The sequence below is a fragment of the Mirounga angustirostris genome, unplaced genomic scaffold, assembly GCF_029215605.1.
Source record: "Mirounga angustirostris isolate CCGP_5_RB_7025 unplaced genomic scaffold, mMirAng1.0.hap1 SCAF_4, whole genome shotgun sequence".
NCBI lineage: Eukaryota > Metazoa > Chordata > Mammalia > Carnivora > Phocidae > Mirounga > Mirounga angustirostris.
The window spans coordinates 182,246,520-182,266,143 of record NW_026991712.1 but is presented as its reverse complement, the minus strand read 5'-3'; the positions used below and the strand labels follow the sequence as shown (position 1 = coordinate 182,266,143).

Below are 19,624 nucleotides of genomic sequence, written 5' to 3'. Positions count from 1 at the left end.
GCACAATAACCTCTGCACTGTCTTCTTAGGAATGATCACCGTGACTGAAAGATCAAGAAGGCCCATTAAAGCCCACAGAGCCTTGGAAGCTCCACAGCAAATCCGTTCCCAGGATGGCCTGGACAAGGTGGGACAGGAGAGCAGGGCCTCGGACATGGACGCCTGAGTTCCAGGCCAGGCCACCACATACCTCTCTGTCTTTGCCTCTAACCCAAGAGATTCCTCTCTCTTACTGGTCAAACTGCTGCCAAAGACCCTACAGAATACTTTGCCCACAGAATCCTTTAAACTAATCTTGAAGAAAGAATTGCCAATCCGCCCAGGGTCCAAAGCCGCCTGACAGGTTCACTAGGAGAAGTGGTTTGGGTCAGGGAAACAAGGTAATATGGGAGAAAAATAGATGTAAGGCCCCCCGTAAGCTCTGTGTTCTGGGAGGAACATTCTGGTCCAAGCTGGTCCAAGACAAACTCATCCTAATTCCCGATTCACATGGAATTCTGAGTCCCACTCCCACAGAGCTGCTTCTGGGACACCAGGAGGTAGGAATCTTACTTACACCTAACCAGAAGTGGGGGCAAAGGCTGTTGGCAGTCGGGCATGACTGGCCAGAACAGCCAAGTGAAACATCGATGCTCACCAGAGCCCAACCTGGCTGTCCTTGCTCCAGCCCTTTCTGCTCAGGCCCCTCCATTCCTACCCTCACCATGTTCTGGCCCAGAGATGAGCTTCATGAAGTAGCTTTCTTATTCAACAAACAAAAGGCAAAACCCACTGCAAGAAACAATCCCATGCACAAAATACAAGGAGTTTTATTTGGTTCAAACTGGTCCTCTGCATTTTTTCCGCCCTATTTTTTTCTCTCCAAGGGGGAAACAAAAGAAAGTTTGTTGGTGAGGCTCAAACGTTTCTTGGGCCTTGTCCGAGTTCTACCTTGTTTTTCTTTTCCTTTCTGTCTGCCCCCCACCCCCACCCCGCCTTCCCTGCCTCCCCACCTTGAATAAATAAAGCACCCGAAGCTGGCACAGGCTGGGAAGGAAAGTACAAACTATCTCATAATTTTATAATTTTTTTTTAACACACTGGCCTAGGGTTTTGGGCAAAGGACAAAAGCTATTGTTGAACAGCATAACACGAAGGTCTGAGTCACCGATACGCCTTGGCTTCTGGAGATCTCATAGGTTTCTGTGGCTGCCACAGCCGGTGAGCTCAGCACCCTGCGGGGGCCGTGGGTGCAGGCGCCCTCCCGCCTGGCGCTGCCCCGCCCCCTCCCCCTCCCCAGGCTCCCTACTGGGCTGCCACGTTGGCTTTGTTGGTTTTTAATCATAGGGGGGAATTTAAAGAAAATGTTGTGAAATAAAAAACAAATCACCGTGGTCCCACCGCTCATGCTATAATTTTCATTTTGGAGGATTACCTTTCAAGCTTTGTCCATACGCATTTGTGATTTTTATATAGTTTCTATCGTGGCGTTCACTTGGCCTTCGGTGTTTTGTTTTTTCCACTCACGTAATAAACATTTTTCCATGTTTCGAAATCATCTTCAACATCATTACTTGTATAGGTGACACAGTATTTCTTCCGCCCTGTTATTCTTGGGCTGACGCTGGGAAGTCAGAGAGGCAGAAGGGGGCCCGTGGGAGACCTTTCCATGAATTGAACCACTTAGCCACATGCTTCTGGCCGAGGTGGGGGCTTTGCCTGAACGATCTGGATCACCCTGGCCTTGGGAGTGTGAACCCGGAGGACAGGCAGAGGCTCCACCAAAACCCTCCCCATCCTGTACCGAGCCATGCACGCCCCTGCCCTCCTGCCCAGAGAGACACTGGTTCCAGCAATGGCCTTCATCCTCATGCTGACCTTCACCCCCACAAGCTGTATGTACTTCCTCTTTATAAAGCGCCCTGGCAGCAAAAGGCCCATGACAACACTCTGCTCTCCATTTTTATATCTGAATATCTCAAAGCACTTAGCAAAGACTTTCATTTTCTCATTACCCCAAGGAGAGGAGGTCATTCGGGAAAATGGTACAAATATTCCCATTTGTCAAAAGCAAGAAGGAAGTGAGTTAAAAGGAAAATTCTACCACTTAACTGCGCCCGACCAGCCCAGGAGGGAACGCAAGGGTCTTCTTTGCCTCTTCGTTCACCCAGTTTGCTTTTTCCGACGCAACTTCAGGAACCTCATTACGGAAATGATGGCTCAGGGCCAAAACCAGGTTTCCATTTTGCTGAGAATCAATCACTCCCCAGTGGCCCCAGCTCAGGAGACCCTCTCACTTCTCAACTAAGACCATATTCTCTTAGGATTATAATTATGTAAAATGTATATTATACAAGTATATACAGTCACCAAAGGAAAAAAAAAGACACCAGAATACACTAAATACTAAAGGAGGTGATATTACAATAGTTAAATTATCAGTGAATGTTTTTCCTTTATTGTTTCTCAAAAACTATTTAAAATATGGTTATATTCTCCCAGCACATGGAGAAAAGCAATGCTTCAGAGTTGTATCAGCCGGCGTTCGAAGGCTGGCTCTCCTTTAGCCAGCTGGGTGAACTCAGGCAAATTACTTAGCCTCTCTGAGCCTTATTTCCCGACAGGTACAACAGAAGTCGAACCACTACCTGCCCTGTGTCCTTCAGTCCCACAGAAAGTCACGGCACGGCATCTGACACCTAGTTGGTGCTCAGAAAATGTCTATTTCCTTCCTCTTTTAATAAACTGAAAAGGTAAAATCACCCCTTGGGGACAAAGGCAAGAGGCTTCACCCGCTTCCTCTCCAATTTCCTACTACATCCTTCATCCCTTTTCCTGGCTCCCGTCACTCCCCCAGCAAGCCCCCAACACACAGCCCTCAGGCTGCTGGTCCTGGCTGTCCTGGGACCCTCCTGGGACTCACCTGGAGGGCTCGGAGGCTGGGGGGGGGGTGTCTCTGGGGACGACAGCACAAGCCCTGCTCTGACCTCCTCCACCAGGTCAGGCCCAGGCGAGCCCTTCCAGGGAGTAAACAGGCCTCGTGCAAGGACTCGGCAGACACACTGGGCGATCCCCAGGTTTGCGCCCTCCTGGCAGCCGCCGTCCAGGAACAGGTGCCAGGCTGCAAAGGCCACCTGCTCTCCTGGGGGAGGGCAAGGGCCACGCTCCCGACTGCGGAGGGAAGGCCAAGGAGAATCAAGATGGCGCCAGCGTCTGGGAGCCAACCCCTCCCTGGGCCAGGCAGGCCAGGCCGGCCCAGGGGCTGCCACCTTGGGGGTCCGCGAACCCAGCCCCGGCTGCAGCAAGCTGTCTCCCTGCTCCCCTCCCTGCTCTGTACTGGGCCGACATGTTTTCTTCACGTTCACTCTGCTGGTTTGGCAAGTATGCTTCAGTAGAATTCTGGTGGCCACAGCCTCTGGGCTAGGGTGCCAAGACTCCAGCCTGGCCTGGGGCATCCTGGAGCCTGAACACAACGACAGGCCTGAACCCTCCACCTTCCTGCCTTCCTGATAATAGATGGGGAGCAAGGAGTCTTAATAGTAATAGCCGCAATAATGGCTACCCCTAGTTCCCATGCACCAGGCCTCGCCCTAAGTGCCTTACCAGCATTTTTTCATTTAATCCCAATAGCAACCCCATGCTGGAGGCACTATGATCTCTCTCCTTTGGCAAGGAAGGAAACTGAGCCTCACAAGGCTTAGGGAAGTACCCAAAGTCATAGTACTAATAAAGGAGGAACTAGGAATTTATTTATTTATTTATTTATTTAAAGATTTTATTTTTTTATTTGACAGAGAGAGACACAGTGAGAGAGGAGCACAGGCAGGGGGAGTGGAGGGGGGAGAGGCAGGCTTCCCGCCGAGCGGGGAGCCCAATGCGGGGCTCGATCCCAGGACCCTGGGACCATGACCTGAGCCGAAGGCAGGCGCTTAACGACTGAGCCACCCAGGCGCCCCGGAACTAGGAATTCAAACACGTGCACTCAATTATCCTACGGTGTCTCTGCATGGGGGCCATCCTCCCAGTACAGCTGCTAAAACCACCACACTCCACTGGAAGGTTCCAGAAAAGGAACCCCTGAGAGACATCCGCAGCCACTGCGGGACACATGACCTCCCCAAGAGTAGGCTGTGATCCTGCCAAAAATGAGTGCTGCTCCTTGCCTCTTGCCCCTGAGGAAGAAGAGGGACTCCACACCTCCACCAAGAAAGGATGGTCAAGTTCAAGAGCTGCCATTTTACAAACATAGCAGTGACTGGAGGAGCACCTGTAAGGTGGTGATATTTCCCTCCCTGGCTCTCTTGGGAATGTTTAAGTGGGGAGGTCTAGGGACATGGGATCATTGCAAGGGCCAAGTACAAGTAAATGTCTGTTGACCAATCTACTAAGGTAGGCTTGGGAGAGAGCGGAAACATGGCCGGGGAAGGGGGGAGGGGGGCAGGGCCCATTACATATACAAACCCTCAAAACTGTAAGCCTCCTTTGCAAACCAGGCATGATACCAGCGCAAGATGAGGCAACCTTTCTTTTAAAATTAAAATAGGTCTCTCATGGGAGGCCGGATGTGGGGACCCCCGGACAAGGCTCCCCCCGCCCGCCCACCCGTTGCCAGCAGCGGGTCCCATGGAAGCTGGTGGAGCCTAGCAGGGTGGGGGCCCGGTGGGCCACCCGGGGCAGACAGTCTCCAATCGTGCTGACCACAGCACATCGCTTCATTCAGGAACCCAGAGTAAAATGTACAGCTGGGTCTAGCGTTGATTCAGCCTTTAACTCGTTCGGGATCGCTGGCGGAGCCACCGAGGCAACCGGGAGGGGGTTAGGCCATCCCTGGGGAAGGGGGCAGGTTGGGGCAGAACCCCTGCTGATGATGTTGATACGTATGAAAAGAAACCGTAATTTTTGTTTCAAAACCCCTCTAACAACCCTACGAGCATTGGGAGTTTAGGGAGGGATGAGTGAGTGTGTGTTAGGTGGGGGGCAGGGGTGGGGGGAGCTTGTTTTCTACCCACTGCCAAATTCTCATTTACTGTCAGCTCCAATCCATTCAGAACTCACTGACTCAATTGCCTTTTCACGGGGAAAGGAGCCTGCACAATGCAGGGGACTTTTCAGTTCCACATTAGCACACAGGGCACTGGGCAATGTCCAGGAATAAACACACACGTCCCTCCCAGAGGCCGCCGCCCCCACCCCCAGCCCCAAACAATCCAGCCAGCCCCGCCTGGGCCACATCTGCTCTCCCCCTATTTTGCTCAACCCTACTTTGGGTTGTTGTTGTTGTTGCTTAATGTAGTTTGGCCACTAGAGAAGTGAGTGTGTGTGTGTGTGTGTGTGCAGACGCACAATTTCTGTGTGCTGGGAGAAGTAGGGGCTCTCACAAGTAGAAGGGCTTGCAAGAGTTAATTCTAGGGCAGTTCCAACTCTTCTTTTTGCCCAAAGAAAGAAGGGATGGGGAGAGATGGAAAGAGATCCAAATTAGGCTCCCAGAAGGTAGGGATTTGTTGGGGCGGGGGGGACTCATTTAACCTAATTCTGAAAAGTGTTGATTATAGAGAAATTAGCATTTAGTGTGGGAATGTCCTTAAGAACTTGGCAGCCACAAAAGCTCTTCAATAATCACATTAAAATAATATCAGCAATAATATAATTATTATAAAAACTGGGGTCCCCATTTTCCGAGCGTTCACGATGAGCCCTGTGCTCTACTAAGTGCTCACACCCACTGGCTCAGGCAATGATCCCAAAGACCCACTGAGCAGATACCACCTCCCGTTAGCACGTCCACACAATCAGACAGTTACAACCCCTGCCCCAAGTCAAAAAGACTGCAAGTGAGAAAAGGGTTTAAATCCCGTTCTCCTAACTGTAGACCCACCATCTCACCCTGCCCCAGGAGAGAGGAAACCTGCAGTAGATTCTAAAGAGAGAGGAGGCCCCAGCACCACGGAAGCCTTGGCTGCAGGCAGGGAGCCCAACCCCTGCCTCCATCACTGTCCCGTGGGGGCTCGTGCTTCCCTTTAGCCCAGGCTCTAGGAGGGAAGCACCTGCCCCTCTTATACCTCCCTTGTCCAGTAGAACTTGACGTGATGCTGGAAATGCTCTTTATCGTGCTGCCCAACACGGTAGCCACTAATGGTTATGGAGTACTTGAAATGTGGCTAGCTCACTGAAGAACTGAATTTTTCATTTCAGTTCCTTTCAACTGCCACATGGGCTAGGGGCACTGTACTGGACAGTCCAGATTCAGAATCCCTCCAGCTGCCCCTTTCCCTCCCAGCCCAAGAGCAATGTTGGAAATAAACTTAAGTGCACTGGAAGACAGAAGTGTTGCTGGGTCGGAAGGCCCCCACCTCAGCCACCAAGCCTCTCCTCCATTCTGGCATAGCCTTCCAAAAATCGCGAGTCTGCCTCCAGCTTATCTGTCTCCTTCCCTCCCTCCCTCGCTCCCATCTTTCTTTTTTTCTTTTCTTTCTCTTCCTTTCCTTCCACCCATGCTTCCTCCCTCCCTCCCTACTTCTCATTCCATCCTTCCTTCTCTCCCTCCATTTCTTCTTCCTTCTTTCCTTCCTTTCTTCCTATCTTTCTTTTCTCCCTCCCTCCCTTCCTTTCTTTCTTAGGAAAAAAAAAAAAAAGCATCAGTTTAATTAGATAAATCCTCTGAGCACGTGGCCTGGAGTTCGTCATGGAAATTAACCTGCTCCCAGATCTCAGATAGTGAAACAAGAACCGGGGTGTTTTGGCATAGCACAGTGAAATGGGAGAGGCCGGGGGCAATTCATATACCTCATCTTCTATAAGTGCCCCCGGCCCCTCCAGTGCCCCCTGCTTCGCAGCCTCCACGTCCTTGGCTCCTTAGGTCACTGCCTCCAAGCCCCCTCTGCCTCTCCTCCTGGCCTTCCCTCCCCACCTCCGCCCACCTCCGCCCAGGCCCGCCCAGGCCCGCCCAGGCCCGGCGCTGCTCCCCACGGCAGGATCGCCCAAGGGCAGGGGGGAAGCCGAGGCTCCATCCCCACCATGCCCTGCAAGTCAAACCTCAGTGAATGGGAGTTAGGATTATTGTTCTCTCTGTGCTCACAGGTGGAATTCCAGCCCCATTTTACAGATGTAGGAACAAAGGATTAGAGAAATTAATCCGCCTAACCAAGAGAAACATGGTTCGCATTGGGTCCAGCCTGACTCCAAAAGCAGGCTCTTACCCCTCTGCTGGCCACGCCATCTCTGCACAGCAGGGCCCGTCCATGCTGGCCTCCGGGGCCCCCGGCACTCAGCATGAAACTTGCAGGCCACCAGCACCTTGCAGTGGTTCCCAGGAGCTTCCTCCACCAGACTGCTTGCCTCCTGTCCCAGAAAGCTCCCGTGGTGAACCTCCCTGCTTCCCCAGCTCCAGGAACATCCACTCTGGCCACAATGGGGATGAGAGACCAACGGCCCCTCTCCCATTTCAGGTGGACTCCAAAGGTGGGCACACCTTGCTTCTCGACGCCTTCTGACTCAACACCAAAAATACCCGGAGACCTCAAGGTAGCCCCGAAAGATGAAACACAAAATCAGAATTTCCAACTAACACCATCACACCCCACACCTTCGGGCGTCCCAGCCCCCAGTTATAGAGAGTGGGTTCTCCCTTCTCTCTCGTCCACAGCACGCCCTGGTGGGCAGCAGGTGTGTCCACACTCCCTCCCGTGTGAGTCTGAAACACACATAGGTGCCAGGCCGGTTCTAAACACTTCACGAGTCTCAGCTCATCTGATCCTCACATCAATGCCACAAGGCGGAGAGTGTTATCCCCATTTTACAGATGAGAACACTGAGGCACAGGCTAGTTAAATAACTGATGTAAGGCCGTGACTTTGATCCCTAGCTAACTAGTTTCAGAATGCATGATCTATAATATACACAGTTCCTCAAGGGAGCCCCCATACTGCCTGAAAAGCAACTACCCACCCCCAACTCAGCCCCAAGCTCCCAAGGATGAGAACCAAAACACAACCTGATACAAAAATGCAGCCCCAGCACCACACACACCATGACCAGGCCCATGGCTTTCTGGAATGCTGGATCCCATATTATATGAAACTGGCTCATCTGACGCTGGGGACACCGTGCACTTGACCACGTGACCGTGATAAATTCCTCATTACATTTCACGATTTCAAAGAACGTTCCTAGCTACAAGGCCAGCCGATTTCAGGGAAATCAGGTCAGAGACCATTTGATAAGAGAGGAAACTGAGGCCCAGAGAGGTCAAATGACTTGCCCAAGAGCACACAGTGATTTACTGGGGAGCTAGAACAGGAATGCGGTCCCCTGACCCCTACAAGTAGACCACCCAGGTCTCATCCCATCCCCTCATGCCAGACCAGGGATGCTGGGCTTGGCCCATGGTCGTCCCCCCCGCCACCACCCCGGGGATCAGATTTCCCTGAAATTCCCAAAGGAGCCTCCGGGACGAGTGGGCCCGGAAATGGCCCGCACAGAGCGAGCTGCGCAGCTGAGCTCCCCAGGGGCGAGGGGGGCAGGCGGAGCTAGAGACACCAGCACAGCCCCCGTGGGTCTCTGCCAGCAATTAGTGCTGGAGAAGGGTGCCAGTCTGGCAGAGCTGATTCCCCACCCCTTCTTCTCATCACACACACACACACAAACACACACACACACACATGCACACGCGCGCGCGCACACCCTCGTGCGCGCTCACCCACCCCAAGACCAGCAGAGAGGCAGCGCAGCTTCCTTTCAGTAAATCTCGTCGGCAAGCACACGCTGGCCATGCAATTTGGTCATTACTGCTTTTAAACAACAGAAGAGCAGAATCCACCCACCATTAACCCGTCCTGCTCTCCCTCCGCGTTTCACACCAGCTCAGTCACCAGCCTTCATCTCCAACTCCCACGCACCCCCTTTTTGCATGCTCCCCAGAAGTTGCTTTCCCAAAAGAAACACGGAGTTAAAACACACACACACACACACACACACACAACCTGACTACGGTAAGTCAAACCTGAATTTATCTCTTGCCCGCTCTGTCCCCAGAGAAAATCATCCAGGGTTTGCACATGACCTTGGCTAAGACCCTTCCTTAAATACCCTAGGAATCCTACGGAATGCCCGCCAGACGAGGGTGAGGCTGCCTTTGTCCTGGAGAGGGGAATCGACCTGAGCAGGTGTGGGTTCTTCAGACGGGAACCTGAGTGTTGGCCCCAATCCACCTGTGGGGGACGCTGGATCACAGTTTGACATGGCTCTGCTCCCTGGTACTGAGGCAGGCAGGGGTGGCAATGGACATGAGGCCGGATTTTGCCTCCTCACTTCCTTACCGCCCACACAACAGTCCTGGAGAATTGGAAAGAAGCCCACCGGAGCCAGAGACCCTAGACGGTCCTTAGCTGGGTTTTTAAGATCTGTGAAACCCCTCAAAGAATAAGTAGTATTTATGCTTGAGAGACCTTTTTTTATTAAGAGAATTCTCAAAGGGGGCACATGAACTCAAAAGAGGAAGAAGCAGAGACCCCCCTCCCACTACCACCATGGGCTCAGCGGTGTCTCCCACCCCTACTGCCCCTCTCCAGTGGCTCTGACCAGCTGCCTCTCTGGCCCCCAGGGCCTCCTCCTCGCCTGGCCTGGAAGCCGGTCATGGGGAGCGCTGGGCCCGGGAGCTGTGCCATGCCCGTGTGCCAAGGCCCACTCACCCTCCTGCCAGTGTGCCAGGGCGGCCGCAGGCCCGACAGAGGACAAGCACGGCAGGGCCCACCAGCGGGGAGAAGAGAGGAAACCAGCGGCTGCTCGTCTTGGAAAACCTCGAAGATCCTCTAAGCCACCTAGTGTCCAGAGCTGAACTCTGGCCGCAGCTCTGTCCCTCCCGCTTACCAGGGCGGACAATGCGGGGGGGAGCCCAAGGGGGCAGGACAAGCCGCTCTCCCCCCTTCTCCAGGAACCTGAGGCCAGGGGGGCCAGCGGCTGAGCCTGCTGGGGAGACAGTGCCCGGGGGGGAAAAGAGGAAAGGCCCTGTGGCCCCTGCTCCCCACCCTAACCCAAGGCAGGGCTGACCCAGGGCAGATGCTTCCCTCACCCCTGCTCCTCGCCTCAGCGAGTCACCCTCTCCTGGAGATCCCCAGTGTCATCTCAGACAACCGGCTGGCTGGGCTCCTCTGGGCTCCCCCCAACCCCAGCCTCCCGGCCTCCTGCAGAGCCTCCCAAACCCTGGGCCCGCCACTCCCCCAGGACTGCTTGCCCCCCCCTCCTCTGCTCTCTCTTTTCTCTGTGTCCTCAAGACTCCTCTCACCTTGAGAAGTGTTAGGATTACCCAGCATTTACACTCAACGCTCTTCTTTATTCCTTAAGGCTTATTAAGAATGATAATGAGTTCCAAAGGAGCCACACGTCTCTCTCTCTCTCTCTCTCTCTCTCTCTCTCTCTTCTCTATCCTTCCCTCTCTCTCCCCACCCCCCCGCTTGCTGTCTTTCTCTACGTGTCTTTTCCACCAAAGACACACAGGACAAATCCAGACCAAAAGGAAAAAATAATTCCAACAATATGGAACAAGGGCACTTGAGGATTTATATTCAATAAATCCCTCTCTCTTCTTCCCTCTCCCTAGTTGTTCTCAATTATTCAGATTTAAAAAAAAACAACAACTCCCCCTTCTCTTTCCCACCCTCCAGGCCACCCCTCACTCTGCTGGACTTTGAGCAGGGGGAACTGGAGAAGGGCCCGGCTTGCCCGCACAACCTCATTAACGTGCGGCTCTTAAACGGTTGATTAATTTTTGCAGAATTTATGACAGGCTTCAGCTGCCCCCCCCGCCCCCCCATCGACCCACACGGTGGCCTCAGCACCACAGCAACTTAACTTGGTGAACTTGAGGGGGGTTGGGGGGGCAGAGCTGGGGTGCCCCCCTCGTCAGCGGCTTCCTGCAGCCGGAACCACGGGCAGCCCAGCGCCAGACGGAAGACACACAGATGCCAAGGCCAGGCAGGGGATGAACCCGCTCGAGGAACGGCATGGCACCCACAAGGGAGATCGCCAGGCAGCCAGAGGCCATGGCTAACTTTTGGTTCTGCGGGACTTTTTAAATTCCAAAATAAGGAAGCCGTCAGAAAATGGGCAATGAGCAAAGGAACCCGAGGGTCTGCAAAGGATGCCCAAGTTCACGCCCACCGAGCCACACCAGGCATCTCAGCAGAGGGACCGGCCTTATCGGTCTGCCGGGCTGCCCTTCAGAGAAGGGGAAGAACAGATCCTAATGAAATTACAGTTTTTAAAATGTCTATAAATTAAATCTTCCCCCCCCCCACCGCCTCTCTCTCTGAATCTCCCCCTGAGCTCCCTCCTTTACAAGGCTTGTTTGCCTCTCCTCGGTTCCCTCTGCTCATGTCTGCTTTTCTGATATAGACATCAAGAGGTTACGGGCTCAATTACAACTCTGCTGGAGTCTCAGCTCCAGACTCGCCTGGCCTTCTCTTCTGCTCTTCAGAAACCAGATACCAAAGAAATCTCTCTTCTGCTTTATATTTTTATTTTTAATGCCAAAAGCCTCAAGATTCATTCAGTTGACTCACGGCCTTTTTTTAACTTACTTCAAATGGGAGGGGGGGAGAGAATATCCTTTTTAGTTGTGTCCGAGTATAAATATAATGGAAATGCTTTTCTCTTTATCTCATTCCCCTTTCTTAAGGACACACACAAAACCTTAGCAATATGTGGAATTTCAAAAAGGGGGGGGACAGAGTATAAGTGTGCTTAATTAATGCATATCTGTTGGGGGGAGGAAAGAGAGCTGCCGGAGAATATCAGTTGGACATCTAGTGTATTTCTAAAGTTAAGGAGTGACATCATAAGACTTCTTATTAGCAAAAAAGTCCATTTGAAAGGGGTGGAACATACATGGTGATTTTTTTTTTTTTTAAAGGAAAACATTTCTTCTACCTTCCACAACACTGTCTCTTGATACAGAAAGGAGACAGACCATCTATATAATGTTACATCCTCAAAAAGCCACCCCCCCCAAAAAAAAGTGAAAAAAAAAATCCAAGTCATAGTCAATCATCATAGTTGAAACCAGTTTCGAATTGTAGGTCTAAGGGAAAAAAACAAACAACCCCTCCACTATAATTCTGGAAATATTAACCAGAGGGGATTCCAAAAGGTACTTTTCCAGGAAAAAACACTTGAGACAAAGGCTGGAGAAAGCTAAAGCTCAAGGTGAATCAAAAAAGAAAAACTTTGGTCTTTCCAATTAACCAGACTGGGAAAAAGAAAGGAGGGGGGGCACACATTACTACCAACTCATTACTTCTTTCCTGTAAACAATTTAATTAAATTCTGCTAAATACAGGAGAAATACTCATTTTGGAGTGCTTCTCTCCCCCCCCCACCTCAAAAGCAAATTCCTGCAGGTTACTCCCCCCCATGCCAACACTTCTGCTGCACAACCTCCAAATGGATTTCCAACCCAGGCGTGGACTACACAGCTCACAGCCGCCAGAATGACAGCCTCATATGTCTGAAAGCTGACACTTCAGCTTTGAAAAGAAATGGGGGAAAATAAGCTGTTGACTTCTTGGTTAAAGTATTTTCTTGTTCTAACTCATGTTCTTATGTCACTGGGCTAAAAAAAAGGGGAGAGAGAGAGAAGAGAGAAGAGAGAGATATGACTTTCCTTGAATGATCTGTTTAACCTAAGCCAGAGGAAAAAAAAGAAAGTCATTAATTACTTATGTGAGCTATTGCTTCAGAAAGACAATAAACCTGCCCGGTCGCCATGGATATGACATATTTGCTCTGAAAACAACACAATAATTAGCAAAGGGGAAAGATACAAGGAGAATATGCAAACTCCTGAGTTTAAAGCCACAGTGCTCTTTTCTCCCGTAAGCCTGTTCTGTTTGCAATCCAAATCAAACAAATTTTTAAAATATAGCAAAGGGGGAAAGAGCAGGAATGGTTCCTCTCTCCTCTGAGCTGAGAAGCAACAACCACTCCACCTCCTTCCAAAATAAAATAATGTAAAAGAGAACCAGGATGGCATAAGGGGGGGGGGAAAAAGTCAAGTATTGACTCTGTTTTATTTCCTATAGCAGGGGTGGAGTCTAAGTTTTGTTTTTGCTTCTTTCTTTTTTTTAAGTGTGCTCTTATTTAGCTTTGGACCTTCTGGCCAGATATAAATTTATTTATGAAAGCCAAATGCCCTGTGTGTGGCTCACCCCTCCCCAAAGTAAATGGAAATGTGAAGGGGTAGAGGGGGAATTCTACTTGAAAAAGCAAAACAGTATACTCAGAAAGCATCAGCTCTAGAGAGGGACATCCACTCCCCCCACCTCCAAGAAAATGGAACCCGGGCCTTACTTTAAAATTAAAAATGCATTAAATGGTTTTACCTACAACTTAGTCCCAGAGGATCATTAGGAAATGCAATCGCTTTGTATCATATCTGTCAGCGTGATAAATATCTGAGTTCAGAGTAGGTTTGCAATTTTTCAGAGCGTCACAAACCAAGATAATTTTTTTTTTCGCCTTACTTTCTTAATTCACTGCACCCACCCCCTCAAAGTCAGGAGTCTACAGAAAAATAACTGAGAAGAGGACAGGAGGAGAAAAGGAGAAAAAGTTGATATGTTCTTATACACGGACAGAGGTTACTGATCTTCCCCCCCCCAAAAGTGGGGAAATTAGGACTGTCAAATATTTGGGTATTTTTTAAAAAATTTTTAAAGTACTCCCATTAAGTTTGAGTAAAAACTTTCCCCCTCTTCCCAGAGGCTAATTTTCCAAAAACAGATGGTCAGGATCTAAAAGAGAAGCAAATATACCTCAACCCCCACAGGCAGAGAAATCTAACTTTGAACTTCTTTTTAAATTAAAAAGGGGGGGCAGATAAACTATTAATAAGTATGAAAAATTAGCTGAGCTACAAGTTTTGTTTTTCTTATTAAAAAAATTCTTTGAACACAAGGGGAGCAGATACAAAGGAGAGGTTCACATTTGACTAACTTCCTATTTTTTTAACAATAGTTGTTTTTTTGTTTTAGATTGGACTCTTTGATCTTGAAAGAATTTTGTTCTTATACGATGGGGAAGAAGGGGGTGGTGGTGAAATGATCTGTTTTAAATGATGATGCAACTTAGGGATCAAAGCCTTCGCTCTCTTCTAGCCATAATAAGCTGTACTTGCCACAAAGCGCGAGTCTCCCGGCTCCTCTCCTTCGTAAGAAGGAAATAAAATGCACGGAGACTCAGGGAAAGACGCGAAGTCTCTGCAAGGTGCAAAGTCTAAAAAACAAAAATCAAAAAGAGAGAGAGAGGCACTGCCCCTTTAAACGTTTTAGTGCATATGGAGTTTGATTTCTGAAAGAGATCAGTTTAACATCTCCATAGAAACCAGCAACAGATTATCATCAACAGAATAAATAACTAGTCTAATAAATTAAACAGGAGGCATAAGATCGCTGGAAACCTGATTACTGAAGTTCAACAATATTCCCCATAAACTCTCGTTAACCGCCTCTAAGGTGGCTAACAAGATGGGGGCGGGGGGAGGGGGGCAATCTCTCCAGCTCGCGGGATCCCGGAGAGAGACGGTGGCCGCCGCCGGGAAGGGAAAAGTTCCCCACCCTGGCCTGCAGAGGGTCCGAGAGCTCGAGTGAGGGGCAAACCATAAAGCCGAAGTTTGGCAAGTGGGAAAGCGGCTGGCGTCGGGGGAGGTAGCGCGGGTCGCCGGAGATGGCGCGGGGCGCGACGCCTGCCCGGGACGCAACTCCTGGCCGCCACCAAGGCGCAAACCCGGAGCTTTGCGCTCGGGCGCCGAACGGCCCAGCGCCCCCTCTGGGCACGTGGAGCGCAGCCCGGGCGCAGCCCCCGGGGACCAACTACCCCCCTCACCACGCCCGGCGCAGCTGCTCCTGCTCAGCCCGGACAGCTCCCTTTAGGACGGCGACGTGTGTGGTGTGTGTGTGTGTGTGTGCGCGCGCGCGCGCGCGTGCGTGTGTGTGTGCGCGCGCGCCGTGGGGTGGGCGGGGGGGGGCGCGCCAATTTACCCTGCGATCTGTTTTCCTGTCCCCTCGCTCGCTCTTATCGAGCGCTTGTACCAGCTCCGAGACGTCCTAAATTTACCAACTTTGCTCCACGACTACCCTTGGCCTTTTCCCCCCTCGCGGCCCCCATCTCTTTGAGTGTACCGGGTGTTGGCGGGACAACCACACACTCTGGGGATCGTGCCCCCAGACTCCGCTGGGACAGCGACGCATAACCCCCCCCCAGTTGCCCCTTGATCCAGCTGAGTTTGGGGGAGCTCCAGGCTTGTTGGAGGGGTGTTTTCGCTGCTTCCCTGGTGGACTAATCATACGCACCCGCACACGCACCCGCACCCTCCCCAGCGTGACTGGAAGGAGGTCCTCGCCGCACCCAAGGCCCGCTTCCCAAGCTGAGGCTGGGTCCGGAAGAACTTGTGTAGAGGGAGAAGCGGCCCCCTGCCTCCCTCGGCACTCTTCTCCTCCCCCAACTTCGGACCTGGGTCGCGGACGACTTGGAAGAAGAATCTGCGCCCACCCCCTAGAGAAAAATCTATTATTATTATCTTAATCTACGCCCCCAAAGTGTCCCTCCCGCCGTGATTGACGGCGCATACACCTGTTCCCCTCGCCGAGAAGCTCCCAACGCTGGGGACAGACATTCGCCCAAATGCTCCGCTGCGACCCAGCGCCCGCTCGCCGCCCTCGCCGGCCAGCCCCCGCCCGCCGCCCCAGCGCGCCCCTGCCCGCACCTTGCCACCCCAGCGGCCGCCCCCTCCCCTTCCAGGCCCCGATCCCCAGCCCGCCCGCTCCCGGACGCGCTGGCTTCGGGAAGAGAGAAAGAACAGAAAGCAAAACTTCCTGGCGGCCGACGGCCATCAGCTGCACATTCTGCAAATGCCACCGAGTAAAAATAAACCGGCCGCCGCTCCGCCCGGCCGGCTCACCCCGGGCGCACGACTCGGCCCCCTACCCCGGGAGCTCCCTGACTGTCGGTCCGACCCGATCCCCCATTCCCGCGCGCCCCCTGGAGCCCCGCTTCGCGACACTCCTTCGCCAGCCACCACGCGCTCCTTTGCCCTGAAGGTCGACCCCAAGTGACCGGGTGGTCCGGCCTTCTCTCCGTCGGTGCCCCTCTGCTCCCCTACGAGCTACTCTTGTCTCTGTCCTCCGCCTCGTGCCTATTTCAGCCGCGCGTCCCTGGTTTCAGGGTTTCCTCTCCCCAGCTGCTAAGCCCCGAGGTCACCCTCAGCCCACCCTGGGGCACAGACCCCGCCAGACCCTCACCCACCTCGGCCGAGCCCCCTGGAGCGCACCGCTCTACCCGCCTGCCCGCCAGCCCAACGTCCCACATCCCCGGGCGCAACTTCTCTCCCAGCGCACACAACAACCGCGTCAACTCCCCCGAACTTTTCCCCGGACCCAGGAGGGCTCCGACGGACAGCCGCGTGGCCCTGAGCCGGTGTCCCGGCTCCCTGTGCCCAGCACTGCCAGCCCTGCGCCTGGGGAGGCTGGGGTGGGGGTGGGGGGAGTGAGGAGCGCCACTTGCCGCGCCCGGAGCAGCGCACTTGAGACAAACTTCCCAGGCACAAATGAAAAAGGGGGCGCCGCTCCCCCCAGCCATGCAACCCTTCGTCTTCATTTTCCCACCCGGAGGCACCCCTTGGCACCCCGCGCCTAAGTGAACACTGCCTACCTCGGCCGGTAGCACCTACACCCTGGTATTGGGGCACAAGAGTCGGCTGGAGGGGTTCCCCACCCACCCCTTCCCCTGGGCAAAGTCTTGCAAAGTCACCCCAGGCACCCCTCACCCCTGCCTCCTTCTCTGCCCTGGCGGGCGCTCGAACCCCTGCAACCGGGGGTGGGGGGGGAGCGTAGGGGGAAGGAGTGATTACCCAGTGTTGGCGAGCACCTGCCCCCCCCCCGAGCCTGCAGCGCGGGGGGCGCCCCCACCCTATTTGCAAAGTCCTGCACTCGAGCCTGGCACCTCCCCCTCTTCTCCCCTACCCCGCCGCCCCCTCAGCTGGAGTAAGTGACCCCCAGGAGCAGCAGCCCTCCCCTCTCCCGGAGCCGCGCGCTGGGCATTCCCCGGGCCGCGGCGGGCGACGCGCCGCCCCGCGCCCGGATGCCAGCCCTCCGTGCCCCCTGCCTCCCGCACGGCCGGAGTTGGGTGGCAGCCGCCGCGCGCAGGCAGGCTGGCTGGCTGGCTGGCTCGCTCGCTCGCTCGCCCGCTCCCTGCTGCAAGCGGCAGCCCCGGAGGTGGGGGGCTGCACCGGGACAGGGGGCGAGGCGGGGAAGCACCTCGGGAGGCCCTCGGAGCTGAGGGGCGTGGGGGGGCCGCGGCGGAGGGAGCGCCGAGTCTCTTACCTGCACTTGGGGCGGCTTTGGGTGACTTTCCAAGTCCGGGGGAAAAATGTGTGTGTGTTTGGGATGGAGCGCCGCGGGCGCGCATGCGCTGCCCAAAGTTGCCGGATCCCGGATTTTTCGCTCCCAGTCTCCGCTCTCGCCCGCTGTGATTATGGAATTCTCCGCGGCCGAGCGGGCGAGTGGGTGGCATGCAAAACCCGGGCCGGATTGCTGGGCCGGGCTCCGCTCCACCCTCACACCCCCAGACCTTCCCCTCCCTGTTTCTTCCCACCCACCGCCCAGGCTGAGCTCGGCTCGTGCGCGCAGCGAGACGCGGCCTGCGGAGGAGCATCTGAGCGCACGGCTCCCTTTTGCGGCTGGAGAAGCTTTCCACACCCCCTAGTTAAGTGGAGCTGAGGCTGGGGCACAAGAGAGAAGGGACAGGAGTGGGTTACTTTTCACCTGTTCTGATCCTGGAGAGCCAGTCGGCTTCCCACTTTTCCACTGAAGACCTAGCTCTTTTCTGCAAGTTAGAATGTTAGAATTGTTGAACCCAAAGGAACGTGATGTTCTCACTCTTTGATATCTGCTTTGCACTTACTCTTTGCAAGGGAGTTTTCATTCAGTCCATTGTGCAAGAAATAAATCCTTACGTGAGCAAGATAGTCCGTGAAGAATGAACCTGGCTGGGGGTGGAAGGGGTGTGAAGGGGTGAAGGTAATGAACATTAAAACAAATGAATAATATTATTTCAGAGAGTGAAAGGATCCATGAAGAAAATAAAGCAAGGCAATTGGATAACGTGTTTTGGGAGAGCTAATTTACCCCTCCCGGGTGACAGAGGAGGGCCTCTTGGGGAGGGGCGGGGACCTTCGAACTCCATTGGAGAAGCCCCCCTTTTCTCCCTTTGTTCCCACTGCCCACCTCCCAGTTGGTCTGAGGTGGCCACACCAGGCTGAGCCTGGAGGTCAGCGGCAGTCTTGGTGCAGTGCCTCTGGTCCTGCCTTTCTCCGCCAGGCCACCCCTGTCCCAGGACTGAGCTCGTCACTGTTCCTGTTTTTCCTTCTTAACAAGGACATGATGGAAATAACATCAGACGTGAAAGAAATGGGTAAACACTCCAATGGTGAGAGAAGTGAAAAATTGACCGCAATAGTAAACGAAATAGCTAAATGACTTGTTGAATAAATGAATATAAATTCAAAGTATGACCCACAGTTTGGAGAAGTGTTCAACAGAATGCATTAAACTAAGAGGAAATGCCACAGGCTGGTAAATGGTGTTGCAGGCTGGTAGACTTTGGGACCTATTCTGCAAGGTTTCGGCAAAGCTTCTCAGGACCAGAAGTTTCCAGAAGCCCTGGATGGTAATTGCCCAAGACAGACATCCGCTGGGATGCATTCCATGCCCTGCCTTAAGCTGGAAGTTAATTGGTAAATGCATAGAGACCGGGGACTCCATGGCCCTCTGGCCCTGAGGTGGCCAGGATTTGCCCTGTCCCCTAATAAAGCCTCCAGATTTGGGAGAGGAGGCCCAACCATCCCCTTATCCCATAGTTGTTGAGTGATCTCTACTTGTTTTAGACCAGCTGAGAAACAAACAAACAAACAAACAAACAAAACCCCTCAAAAGTACAGCTTGTCTCCTTCCCACCTGGCATGGGTCTGAGAATCCCATGTTTGGGATTTGTCCACACAGGAAGGCCAGATGTGGGGGTGGGACACACCTCTCAGGTTCAGAGAATTTTCTCCCCTCTTTAATCCTGTAATTAACAGGAAGCAGCAACACATCAATAATTAACAGTCCCCATGGACCACTGACCCATTACTCTCCACTGCCACCCCACACCATCAAGTCAGTCCTCGGTTTCAGGAGTTGGTGTGCTGGCCTACCACGCAAAAGACCCTTGTGTCTGGTGACTCAGCAGAACACACGGCCCCGAACATCTCAAGCCCAATCCTGCCATTCTGCAGGAGAAACTGAGGCATGGTGAGGGTAATGACCTGAGTAGTGGTGAGGGAGGTTTTCTAGCTTTGGATTTGAGGCTAATTCCACTCCTGGGGCTGTATGAAGAAGTGGGTCACAGCTTGTGCTTTGGGGTCAGACCCTAGCTACTCACCAGCGGAGTGACCTTGAGTAAGGCATTTGACCCCTCTGTGCCTCAGTTGCCTTAACCGTAAAATGGGGATAATAATAGTACTACTGCCTGGGCTTGTTGAGAGGCTAAAATGAGTTAATGCATGAAAAGTGCCTGAGCCAAGTGAGTGATCGATAAATGCCAGTAATTGTCATTGCTC

The 19,624-nt window shown here is 53.1% G+C and overlaps 1 protein-coding gene across 1 annotated transcript in view; it reads right to left on the bottom strand.

Annotated features, from left to right (window-relative positions):
• The window catches only part of CASZ1 (castor zinc finger 1), a 145,981-nt gene extending 128,487 nt beyond the window's left edge, over window positions 1-17,494 (bottom strand). The window contains exon 1 of the mRNA XM_064589940.1: window positions 17,349-17,494. The gene's annotated coding sequence lies outside the window, so the exon portion shown is untranslated. The remainder of the gene's footprint in view (window positions 1-17,348) is intronic.
• Window positions 17,495-19,624: the final 2,130 nt, after the last annotated feature.